The sequence below is a fragment of the Ursus arctos genome, unplaced genomic scaffold (assembly GCF_023065955.2).
Source record: "Ursus arctos isolate Adak ecotype North America unplaced genomic scaffold, UrsArc2.0 scaffold_1, whole genome shotgun sequence".
In the NCBI taxonomy this organism is placed as follows: domain Eukaryota; kingdom Metazoa; phylum Chordata; class Mammalia; order Carnivora; family Ursidae; genus Ursus; species Ursus arctos.
In genome coordinates, this window is record NW_026622763.1 from 67,303,005 (window position 1) to 67,316,700 (window position 13,696).

Sequence of the window (13,696 nt, forward strand, 5' to 3'; positions counted from 1 at the left end):
TAGGCCTGCCCCAACTCAAAGAACATAAGAATCAAGAGTAAAGAGCTATAATAATTCAGATTTTAGTAGTCTACAAGGTCGTTAACTTTTATAAAAACCTCTCAGTTAAGGAAATTAGCCTCATTCTTTGAAATTTGCTGTTCCAGGTTAAGAAGCCCGAACCTCCTTGATCTCTTCTAGCTTTAATCATCTGTAAGGCTACAACCAAGCTGTCCATATCTATTTTGGACAAAGATGGCATTTCATTTCCAGGTAGCTTTTTTATTGATTAGAGTTCAACCTGAATCCTACAGATGGTAGAAGATTTCTGGCACTAGGTCACCCCACAAATAGTTGAAATTTGTGAGGAAAAGGACCTGATGGCCTCAAGATTATTTAAAATGAGAACTCCTGAATCTATCATCTCATATCTTAGGCTTAGGAATCTTTTGGCTCTCACGTCTAGGCCTACAATGAAAATAAAATGGCACTTGGTAAAACAAGTTCTTAAATCTATTCATATTGAAAAGCAAATTCAAGAAATTGAAATACCTCTCTCTGCTTAAAAAAATATATGGGAAGGAAAAAAATAAACTTTGATTATGTTCTTTTTATTTGCTGTTACCTGTTTTGAGAACCAGGTGAATGGGTGGCAGGCTACATACTCTTATCTTACATAATGACTGGCCCCAACAGTGAGCTCTTTATTGAGCTCATTCAAATCAGTGTAAGCACACAGGAAAGTTTTTTTGGAAGGATACAAGGCTATCTCAAGGAACCCAGGACAGGAAGTCAGTGCAGCTTCGGGCAGAACTGGAGTCCTAAGAAGTCGGGGGATTTAGAAGCGAAAGTTATTCTCTCTTGCTGTTTCACAGAAGCTGAATGCTTCCCACTTTGCCCTTCGCTCTGCATGTTTGTCAGACCCACAGCGTCTTCAGGCTGCTCAGGGCTGCCTGGCTCAGCCTGACGACGGCTTTCTGTCCAGACTTCAACAGGACTGACAAAGAGTCTCTAAAGCCCACTTCAGAATTCCCTCCTGAGAGAATGTGACTGCTCCAGCTTAAGGTGTGAACACCTTCCAGTGAGCTGTGAGAAGTTGGGTCATATCACTGTTTGCTTAGAAGGAGCCATGGGGCCAGATTTCCCCAAAGGGGGGCTTGCACAGATTCCCTAAAAACAAAGGGTCAGACAGTGAGAAGATACTAGGGAAAGGAAACAACTCTCACCCCTAGGATATGGGAGACCTCAAAGCAAGGCAAGGTAATCAACAACATCAGGAGCATCCTGGACTGACAGGATGGAACACGGCTGCTTGCTCCCAAGGTCCAGTCTCTTCTTGCTACTCCTCAGTGCTCAGAGGAAGCCTGTATCTGGAGAAGACATCTTAGGCCGGCAACTACCAGTTAGTGTGCGGGAGCTAGGATATCATCTTGTCCATATCTCTTTCCAGATGGATACCAACACGTCAGATTGTATGTTGCAACCACATTCTGATATCCTTATCAAGAAAGTGTTAACTACAGAGTTGCAATAAATAATACAGATTTTCATAATAAAAGTTGTGGGCCATTTAACCACCTATTAATCTCTATAGTGCTTTTTTCAAGACAGTCAGGAAAATGTAGATTAGCTTTAAAACTATAAAACTGTATTCATTAGCACCATTTTGGTTGCTAAATATATAAGCTCACTCAAGCTAGCTGAAGAAAAATTAGAAATTTATTTTAGAAATACAGTGATGTTTAAGGGTATGAGGATAAAAGGGTTCTAGTTGGGCAGAAACTGGGAAGCTAAAAAGGGTTGGGAACCCCCATCATCCTCTCCCCACTGTCTTCTCCGCTTGTCTTTGTGAGTCCATTTTAGTATCGTCCCTGACAACTGGCTTCTACCTGCTTCTATTTCACAAGGTGGAATAAGACTGCCAACGATAGTGAGTTTACCCACTTAGCGAGGTCATTTCTTGAAGTATGAATTCGTGTGTATGTTTCTGTTTTCTATTTCCTTCTGCTCCCCTAGAGCCATCCACACTGATTAAAAGAAAATTAGGGAGGTTCCAGCCAGTGTGCAAAGATAAAGAAACAGTCATTCCTTCCTTTTTTTTTTTTTTTAATTTAAAAAAGAGATTCTTTTGTAAGAGTCTATCAGAAACAATAGTTCTGGAAGCCAAACTCTTTTCTTTTTTTAAAGAGCAGTTGAAGGTTCACAGCCAAATTAAGGGGAACTTACAGAGATTTCCCATATATTCCCTGCCCCCACACGTGCATAGAAGCCAAAGCTTTTGATCTGAATGAGGCAGATTTTTGTTGAGGGGAGAAAAGGATTGTGAGAATTGGAAGGAAAGACCTTTAAGGAAGTAGGGCATAGAATTTATGTTCTAATAATAATGCACTGGAAAGAGGCTGGAAGAAAACCCTGACTGTAATTACCCCCTCCCCAGGGAGAAGGGAGCAGGACCTTGGTGGAGCCACGTGGATAGAGGCAGAGTTGGTCTAGAGAGACTGTGAGTACTTTATACCAGGGTTGGGAGCCACATGGGGGAACTCAGCTGGCCTGCAGGTCATCAGTCACTACTGGAGTAAGCCTACGCTTCCCCTGGCCCTTTGCACCAAGGAGCCACAATTAGCTGGGCTTAGTTGCTTTGCTATCTTTAGAGGCCCTTCCACTTTGCTATCTTTAGATGGCAGTGAGCCATCACATCACCTCGGCCCATCCAGCAGAAGGGGCCCTCCCGGGGGAGGAGGGATTTGAGGACTCAGGAATTTGAGGACCTCCATCTGATCTCCCCACATTCATAACTGGCCTTTCCAATAGAGCAGAACATTCCTAAGTTTTCCACCACGGAAGGTGGGCCCTGACCTCAGAGGCAGGTAGTGGTAATGGGCAAAGGATGCCACTGCCCCTGTGCTTGGCTATTACTGGGTAGTGGAAAACTTGACCTTGTCACAGGGTCACCTAGACTGCTGCTCTCTATCTCCAAGTCCAAATCCAAATTGCCAGGGAGGGGATTCTAATTGGCTTAACCTGAGTCAAGTGTATATACCAGTTCAACCAACTGTGGAGAGAGGAGTGGAGATTCCTCAACTTTAGGTGGTGGGGATATTTGAGGGGGTTGTCATAGACTGGACATATATTCCAAAGTGCTTTCATATGAAACTCTTTACACAGTAATAATTCATAGCATCGGATCATTACATATATGTTAGCTCCCAGACTTACAAAATTTAATGAACTATTATATAATCTTGGATGCAATATTTCTGTGCCCCACTTTTTCACTTCAACTATAAAGACACTGGTAAAAGTATCTTGAAAGTTTCTTATAACTCTTTAAGATTCTGTGATTCTCTTTATCTCACCCTATCTGTAGATGGCTACAGGCTGATCATTCAGAGAGCCAGTATTAAAAAATTAAATCCTGTGCTAAAGTAACCAATACCTTCTATACACGCAAACACATGACGTACCTCCTCACCACTGGCCCTGCGTGTCACTCCCCACCCCACCCCCCATCCTGCCCACTCTCACCATGCACACGTACATTCATATACCAAAGGTTGCTTGTTTCCATTCTTCAGGATTAAAGTCCTTGTCCTGAAACCATGATAGGAGACAGGACATTTTGCAGGACAGATGGGCTGAGGCAGAGGGAGGAGACGGCTGGAAAGGGCAGAGTGAAGTCTCTCCTCTAAATCCCTTGGCCGGATTTGAGTTCCTTCATGCAGTGGGGAGTTGGAGGCCGGAGCTGAGTGAGTTAGTCAAGAAGACTGTGAGATTTAGAGTAGGGGCACAGCTGCTTCAGGATCTCAGGTGACAAGTATGGTTGGAGCATGGCTGAGACACCCCAGAGACCGGCAGCTGTGGGAGCAGACCCTACACCCTGGACAAAGACACTGGAGATCTCCTAGGTTGGTGGCTACCATGAACCTTCTCCCTGCAGCCTTCTGAGGGGCAGATGTCACGAAGCTGGAGCTGAAGTAAGAGAGGAGGAAGAAAGCAAGCCTGGGGTGGATGTCAAGCCAGGTGCTGGTATGGTTTGGGAATACCACTTATTTGGGACTCACTTTGCTGGAAAGCGAATGTGCTGCACCGACTCAAAACTTTGTTTGCAGATGTTACAGGGGGACTTATAATCCCCTAAAAATTCATATGTTGAAGTTTTAACTCCCCAGTACTTCAGAATGTAACCATATTTGGAGATAGGGTCTTTAAAGAGCTAACTAAATTAAAATGAGGTCTTATAAGCGGGCCCTAATCTAGCATGATTGGTGCCCTTATAGAAAGAGGAAATTCAGGCACAGACACATACAGAGGGCAGGAGACATGGGGAGAAGATGGCCATCTACAAGATGATGAGGAGAGAGACTGAAACAGATCCTTCCCTCACAGCCCTCAGAAGGAACCAGTTCTGCCGACACCCTGGTCTTAGACTTTGAGCCTCTAGAATTGTAAAAAAAAACCTGATTTCTGTTGTTTAAGCCACTGGGTTTGTGGTACTTCATTTCAGCAGCCCTAGAAAACTAATACCAGGACATTGTTTTCCAAAGGAAATTTCTTGATTTCTGAATTTTATAAACTTCCTAATAAAACAGACTAAAAGATTCATTGTTATAACTATGGCTTTTTTTAGGAACGGAGAAGACATTACTATTATCCACATAAACTAAACATGTCATTACGGAACAAAAAAGCTATACTTTCAGCCTGACTAGTGACTGAAGACATCACAAATAGTGAACTAACCAGTTTCAAATGATTTCATAACAATGTTCTCTGAAAGAAACCAACTAACTGTTTAATTATTGAGTCCTATAGGATTCCCACAAAGGAATTCTTTTAAACTCAGACCTGGTTTAAAAGGTAACTAGCCTGTTGACTGTCCTGGGACTCTATCTAGTCTATAGGAATTCAGGTAGACACGCTGAAACAAATTGAAACTATGGTGATGATTAATTGCATAACAAGTTAAATATAAGTTCTTCTGCTCCTTTGGTGTTCTTGAGCAGAAATATCAAATAATCTCTAGTGAGTATCTTGCAACATACAAATGCCTATTGTATACTGCAATTTTAAGTTGGATACCAAACATGACATCAGTTCATGGTTTCCTGAAAATTATGTCACGAGGGGCGCCTGGGTGGTGCAGTCGGTTAAGCGTCCAACTCTTGGTTTCGGCTCAGGTCGTGATCTCAGGGTGGTGGAATCGAGCCCCATGTCAGTCTCCGGGCTCTGCACAGAGTCTGCTTAAGACTCTCTCTCCTTCGCCCCTCCCCCTGGGTGCATTCTCTCTCTCTTAAATAGATAAATTAATCTTTAAAAAATAAATAAAATAAAATTATGACACCAAATATGGCAAGGCATGATGTTGTTTACTGGAAACAAGTGATTTGTTTTATCACCTACATTTTGAACTCTTGATAGGATACCCAAGAAGTTTCCTACTTCAAAAATATGCAAAATAAAACCAGAAGAAGAGAAAGACAGACAGAGGGACAGAGAGAGAACTATAGATAAGGTGGATCTTTTGGCCAAATTATTTTAGTCTTGACTTAGGGCTATAGGAATAAATCCCTGAAAAAGGTGTCTTTCTTGTTTCTGTAAAAGTTTCTTGCACAGAATACATTTCATTTTCTGATTGTAGAATGAAAAAATTAAATAGAACAGTTTTGGCTGTCTGCTGGGTCAGGTAATTACTTTAAGGTTCTGTAACTGAAAGCTAATTGAAATTGGAACAGTATTCTTTTCCAAATGAAGCAAATTCCAATGGGTTCAGCAAAATGAAGTTTGATTGATATTAGTGACAGCAGTGATGGAAAAACTGAAAAGTAAAAATGTGCTACATTCAGGTTATGTAATAAATCAATTCTTTTGAACATAAAGAAGTCTATAGCTTTCGTTAATAAAATATCAGTTTATCCCAACCCTGCTAAACACATATGAAACAATATTTAAAGAATACTGGCTTGAATTTATGATATCTTTGTTAGGTTCTGCTTACATTATCTTCCCTATGTAGTTAGAAGAACTTTGTAATTAGGAAAAAAGAAGTTGATTCTTTCTCTTTTTCTGCTCAAACTACCTGATTCAAATATTTTTAGCCTATCAACTTCCAGAAGATGAGCCGCTTTCACCAAAATACACTCAGGAAAAATGTGAAGAGGAGACCAAAGAAAGGGGCATGAGGGTGACTTCTGACTGGTGCCTACATTTTTCTCTTCACTTAAATTTGAACCATGAGTCATTTTTGAAACTTATCTTTCTCTATCCTTTATATTTGTCAGATACCAAGTCCTGTTAATTCTTCATTTGTATTTTCTCACACATATATCCATTACTTTCTAGGCTTACTGTCACCCTTTAGTTCAGTCCCTTTTCATCTCATGCAGTTTCAACCTCTGTTTTTTCTATCATCCAATCCATTCTGTATATTGTTTCCAGAATAATTCCCCTCAACACTACTTTTCTCATTCATTGCCTTGTTAAAGAAAACACAACACAACCAACAATTTCAATGACACTCTAATACTAATATAACAAAATCCAAATTCCCTACACAAGCATTTTTTAGGCTAAGTCAGTACCATTAAGAGTTCTCTCCCTATCTAGAGGCCAATGCCCCCAACTCACTAAAAAAAGCAAAGTACCTGCTTTGGCTTAGATGACCTGGCACTTCAAACCTTTTGTCCCGTGTCTCATCACCAGAGTTCTCATTGCCTGGCCCCTTCAGATTTATGGTGAGTTTGGATTCCTGCTTGGCTTTGGATTAAGCTTCTTCCCAAAAGGGGCTTCTAAGATACAGTGCAGCCAATGATATCCTCTGACAAATCTGACTCAGCTGGGGAGCGATACCCTAGCATTCACCAGCTGGAAAAGGGAGATCAGACAGCCTTTAATGCTCTCTTCAGTGTGGACTCCAACTATATTTTTTGCCTTCTTTCCCTATGTAAATGATTTATTTCAGCAGATTTCACTTATGGTACCCTAAATCTCTATTCATCTACCCCGAGCCCCCAGCTATGAAAGTCCGAAGGGAAATTTCATATCAGAATCCCTATTATTCATCACCAAAGAATGATGAGGTCCCTCCTATCTGTTTTTTAGGATGTTTTCTACTAGCATATGGATACAGTTCTGGGAACCCAGTGTGACCATCTCTACGCCTCATCGTGTTCTTTGTTTCTGTAGACAGTAGGTCTCCTCATCATTGCCGTTAACCAGGTATGACCAGTTCTAGTACTCTGCTTGAGGGCAGATTACTCCAGCTCTGTCTCTGCCTGATCCCTTGGCTTGTCATTCCCTACTTGATGAAGTAAACAGAGCCTCCGTGAAATGGTGTGTTGGTGTTATTATTGTTTTTCTCCATGGGAGTGTCAAGTCCCAGGATAGCAGGGCAGTGTGAGAGAAACACTGGTTGTGTTTCTATCCAAGGTATTCCCTTGTCCCATCTTAGGAAAGGCCCTCCCCAGTTTGGGCTTTAAAGGAAAGATGTCTTCTGTAGATCCATCGTTCTGTCCTTTCCTTCCCCCATCTTCCCCTATGACACATTACGGGGTCATCCTCTTTCTGGGGAAATCCCTTCCATAGGAGGAAGAGGAGGCACTGCCCAGAGAAACCAGTTTGGTTCTTGAAAACTTGAGGTCTTCAGGCTTCAACAAGGTGTTCTTTGGGGCACTGAGGCTGGTTCAGTCAGCTCTGGAGGTGAGGGACAGACTCTAGGCCCCTGAATGAGGGTGAAATTGGATGTTCTAATCCCAGTTTCATCGCCGCACTATGAGAACTGCAATTGGTTTCCCTTGCTGGTAACCTAGAAGTAATCACACTTCACCAATGCAAGCATTACTTTTTGTCTAAGACAACACAATCTAAACTCACATTGAAGAAAGGATATTTCTCCTATTAATATGGCTTTTTTCTTACTCTTTTCAGAAAAATGGAACCCGCTGTTTTTGAGGGCAAGAAACACTTGTTTCTTTACTGGGCCCAACTCGTGAGTCACCACACCAGCTGTCCAAGAAGGTGGCTCAGGCTTTGCTCAGACTCTTTGGATTCCAAATTCCCCCTTGATAGGACTGTGACAATGAGGGGGATATTCTAGTTCATCCCATCTCTCTCTATTGTGCTCATATAGCAATTATATAATTTCTCCTTTACAACTTATGTGTAGGAAATACATATGGACATTGTGGGATATGCATAGATAAATGAGACAATCTGAATTCTAGGAGAATAGAAACTAACAAGTGATACAGCAACTAGTTGTGATATAAAAAAATGAAATAACCAATAGGTTGCAAATGAGGATGGAAGGGGGGTTGATTTTAACTGGGGAGGGTTGATTTTGATCAGAAAAGATTTCTTGGAAGTGGTATCATTTAATATGCTTCAATATGAGTAGGGTTTTGATAGGTGAACAATGGCATTAAGGTCAGATGAAATAACATACAAAGGCCTAGAGTATTGGAGAACATGGTACTGTTGGGGAACAGTATCGGTAAAACAACAAAAATGCATTTCCAGTTTTGTGAAAAAGAATATTCTCATCTAATTTTTGGTTGAGAAATGTAACTATGTTAATGAGAAGGTTGGAATGGAAAGACCCATATCAAATACTTGTTAGGGCTGGTGAGCTCTGCTTGGACATATCATGCTTTCTTAAGGTCTTCTGTAGCTAGCAGAAATCCAGTTCTGTCATTTCAATGCCTTAGAGGATCTTCTCCGTTGCTTGGGGCCTTATATCTCCCCATCGGTGCTATTAACCAATTTTGAATTCTCCTAGTAATACATAGAGAGGGCCAAAGTCCCTCTTTGTATTGTATTACACTAGAAATACCTTGAACGTACATAGTAGAAATATAGGTAACGTTATAGTTAGAAAAGAAAAACCATTAAAGCAAATAATGTGCTAATATCACTTCAATATTTACCTTATTATACATGATGGTTATTATGTATGTTTGAAGACCCATAAAATTGATTTTCTACCCACTGGGGAATAAATGGGCTATTTAAAACCAGAGGCTCACAAATAAATCCCCTGAGGTGCATGAGAGCACATTTCCCTTCTGATAATCACTCACAATTAGAACAGATCCTTGCAGATACATAAATTAAAGCAATAAAATGAGATAACTATAAATAGCACTGCTTATTCACACTGAAAGAATTGAGCTGTAAACTACAAATCCTTGCTCAAAATAACTTTGTTCTGTAGTTGCAAGCACTGATAAGAATAGGTTATGGCATCTCCAGATGAGAAGAAACCCTAGTCTTTTCTTCCAAACTAGACTGGCTCAAACCTCCCAAAGACACAAGAACCTATTTTGCGTGATCAGCCATACCAGTGAGCATCCACAGATTAGACAGAAAAAGAATTGAGAGTGCTAACGGGTGTTTGTCACACCTACACAGGATTCCTCTCTGAAGAGGACTGGGCAGAGGCCAGCAAATGTCACATGCGGTGCCAGTGTTCAGGGACAGAGTATCTCCTCTCATCCATGGGTGGGTTGTTTGAGAACTCTGTCCTGAAGATGCTTCTGAGATATTAAGTCTGAAATCAGGATACCAGTCGGGAGGTCTGTGGGGAGACCAAGGGCCAAGATATGGAACCAAAATAGGACAAAGGTTCAAAATCAGGGATTCTAAAGGGATTGGGGTAGACAGGCTGGGTCCCTTTAAAAGATCTGGAAGGAGGTGGACTACACTTCCATTCCTGGGTACTAAGTACAGATACTATTTCTTCAGAGCAAGTTTTCTTAACATGAACTGCCCGAAAGACAATTGACTAATTAAAGAACATGTTTTGCATAACACAAATTTCCTACAATTATAATCAAGAACTAGTATCAAAATAAGAAAAATGAAAATGCTATGGCTCACACAGGCTAGGAATACATTGCTGCTTTGTGTGGCTGGCTGCTCATTTAACTCTGCTTTCTTTTGTTATCTCATACGAATTTTGTGTTTTGTTTGTAATAACAATGAAAGTGATAATAATTGTGTATAAGAGGCTTTAGATCCTAACCCCATCTCCCATGCAAATAATGATGTTTATAACAAATTTTTTGATAACGTGAGCTTTCCACAGGAGTACAATTTATGCACTACACATGGCAGAACAGGTATTTTCATTTACATTTCTTTGCCTTAAATTTAATATCATTCATTTCAAAAATACAGAAAATGGCAAGAAGTGTATCTGGAAAGACACACCCTCAAAGACTTTACAATCCAGTTTAGATAAGATCTGCTCATGATTCTCCAGCTATTCAATCACCATACTTTCCTCAAAAAAAAAAAAAAAAAAAAAGAAAAGAAAAAAGTTAACTCTTTTAAATTATGTTTTTAGAACTATCAAGTCTTAGAGATGAACACAAAGTCAGAAATCATCTGGTTCCGGATATCCTCTCAGGTATGAAATATGAAAAATCATGAGTAAAGGAAGTGCTGAGGCCACTGAGAGGATGGGCAGGTATTGCCAATACTGGGCAAGATTTGGGCCAGGAAGATCCCGTAGGGGATTTCAGAGGTGGAGTCAGGATGGGGAAGAGCCTCCTTGCTTGCTTTATCTGGTGCTATAGAGAAGCCAATCTTTACTACACTGAAGATCTAATCGTACTGAAGTTAGAATTCTCAGAAAAAATATCTTTGCCAACTTCATGAGTAAATTCCATTTCTTTCAATGATGTGTTTTTGCAAAGCAAATTATTGTATGTTCCTTTGAGAAATGTGTCACTAAAATTCTGATGGCTTAAATATTTGATGAGAGAGCACAGTGTACAACTCTGTGTGGTACATACTAAAAGGGTTTTAGATCAGTAACTGTGCTAGAAAATTAAAGGAACATTAGATTTTGATCTCAGAATTTCAGCTGTAATGAACTGTATCCGGCATTGCTTGTGTGAGGCAGTCTGTGCTTTTATGTATATTTCTTTTCAACAAGTGTGCGGGCTTGCACGATAGAGATTACTGTAGAGATGAAGATGGGCAAGTCCAGAGTGGGTGTAACCTGCCTGTGGTAAAACGCAGCGGATAGCAGCCAAGTAAGAATTTAAACTGGCTCTGACCTACTGCAAAGTCAGGAAAAAATTATGGGAGAAATAGTTGTTTCTTCAACTTTCATACTCATTTTAAGAGAAAATCTTTTTATTTACTTGTTTTTTAAGCTCTTCAGCAGAATCTTCAGGAGCCTCACAATGAAACCCTGGCAAACTAACCTAATCATTTCTTATAAGTTGAAACTCAATATTCCTGTTGTCTCAATATCACCCGGCAAGTATCTTTTATAAAACCCTACAAAACAGGTCATCTACAAAAAAAGAAATTTAATCTGTCTTCTTTTAAAAGATAACACTAATTTTATTAATTTAATCTTCTGACATTTCAAAACACGAATCATTTTTATTATAAAATAATATACTCACATTATATTTTAAAAATACGGAAACTAGAGATGAAAGACATCAATTATAACTCCATTAGACTAAAAAGGCAACTGCTTCAATGTTGTTGTGATTTGTACATTTCAGTTTTTTCTTATGCATATTTTTAATATATTATGAATTCAGACTGTCCCCTTTTCATATGTTAACCTTAATATTTAAGAATTGGTAATTTAATCTTGACTTTTTCATTAATGCAAATAAGACTAGAAAGAGTGGGTAGAAAGAAAAAGAACAAAAATAATGGATAAAATTTCCTTCAGCCCTTAATACGTAAAATCTAATTTTTTCCGAAGGCCCCACCCCATCCTCAAGTGTGTAAGTGGGCATAAATATCTTGGTTATAAGCTCAGGCAGCTATAACAAAATATCATGGGCTGAATGGCGTAAACAGTAGACACTTATTTCTCAGAGTTCTGGAGATGGGAAGTCCAAGATCACGGTGCTGGCAGATTATTCTGTGTCTTGTAATGACCTGCTTCCTGGGTTGCAGACCATGACCTCTCACTGTGTGCTTACATGGCCTTTCCTTGATGCATGCACGTAGAGAGAGGAGCTGTCTTCCTCTTCTTATAAGGGTACTAATCTCATCATGGGGCCCTACCTTCAGACCTCATCTAAACCTAATGACCTTTTAAAGGCCTCACCTCCAAATATCGTCACTTGGGAGGTAGGGCTTCAACATATGAACTGTGGGAGGACACGAATATTCAGCTCAAAATAAAAAGAAAATTATAGTTTAACACAGAGTAAGGCCCATCATTGTGCTGTAAGCAGAGTCCAAAAAGTTCAACCAAGGAAAATGGGGCCAGTGTTATTGTGAGGGGAGTGAACGACCTGGGGGTGGAAACTGTCGCTAGTTGCATCACATCTGAACTTGAGCTATCACAGGGCATGTTATCTTTCTGTTTTGAAGGACCCCTTATAAGGATGGTATAAAAATAGAAGCCCCTCGTCTTCTCTTGTTGGATATTATTTCAGCCATTTTAAACTGTGTGTTTAAGGCTGATAGGTTCCATTTTCAATGCCAATTCTAATTAGTTAGTGATGGCCACCTGAACACTGCACTGGAGGGAACACAGAGGCCATACCTTGGCTGAGAGGAATCTACAGCCTGATTGATTAGTACTGTCCAGAATGACTCTGGGAAAGAAAGATGTAGGTTTGCATAATGTAATTTGGCCTTCCTGGGTTTTAGGCATGTTAGTTTTACTACTGAGGAGGACATTCAGGGAGATCCTTCCAGAGAGGCTGAGGCAGAGAGGGTAAGTTGCCTGAAAGGATTGCCAAAGAGAATCTGAGAGAATAACCAAAGCTGGTGACCTGAGTCAGGAAGAACTTGATTATTCCATGGACTCAGAGTAAGCTGATCCCTAAGGCCCTGTAAATATGAAGAACTAGGCTCTCTCTCCAACTGCAAATTAGGGGGCAGTTCAAGAGGGGGATGAAACAGGAAATGCCTTAGGCCTATTGTGATTTGTAAGAGCAGACAAGCTTGCAGAATGGATACCCACCATTAGCGCCCCATAGCTGGGGGTGGGATGAGTATGAGAAGTTGAACTTCACCCAAAGCAGTTCTCAACGCTGATTGCATCTCAGATTTACCTGGGGAGCTTTACAACTATACCTCTGCCTGAGATCCACCTTCTTGGGGTAAGCCCATGTATTTTAGCTTAAAAGCTTCCTAGAATATTGTGGGCCACCGGCCTAAAGGCAGAAGAACCAGTATACTGGTATTCCCAATTAATGAGAAGGATCTGAAACCTATTGTGGAAGAGAAGGATCAGGAATGGATCATGGTGAAAGAATTTGAGAAGCCCTCTATCCTCACTACCAACTAGTAGCCCACTGAACTCCATCTTGAGCTATATCTGAAAGATTTGAGGTCTGAAGGGAGGACTTCATTCAGTACCTTCTTTACCAAGTCTGGAACTGAATGGAGAGGGTGAGCAGGAAGTCGGATCTGGAAGTAGGATAGGAAAAAGTAAAAGAGAAACATGGAGAAATAACAAGGAACCCAAAAGTTCTCCCAGTCTTTAAATATGTTTGTAAAATACTACTCAGGGTCTGGATGCATGAGAGATTCAGGTGAAGGAGATGGAGATGCTTAGCTTGGAGGAAAGAAGCCACAGGGACCATAACTGCCTTTACATGTTTGAATGAAAAGTCGTAACTGCCCGATCTTCTGATAAAGCGAGGCATGTGCCAAATTCTAGAGTAAGTGAAGTCAGAAACGCTTGGCATGTAGAGAGGGTTAGACTTCCTTAGTGTGGCTCTAAAAG

General features: G+C 40.5%; 1 protein-coding gene across 1 annotated transcript in view; it reads right to left on the reverse strand.

Moving 5' to 3' along the window:
* Window positions 1-13,696, reverse strand: part of NEMP2 (nuclear envelope integral membrane protein 2) — a 336,857-nt gene that overhangs the window by 169,122 nt on the left and 154,039 nt on the right. The window lies entirely within an intron of this gene.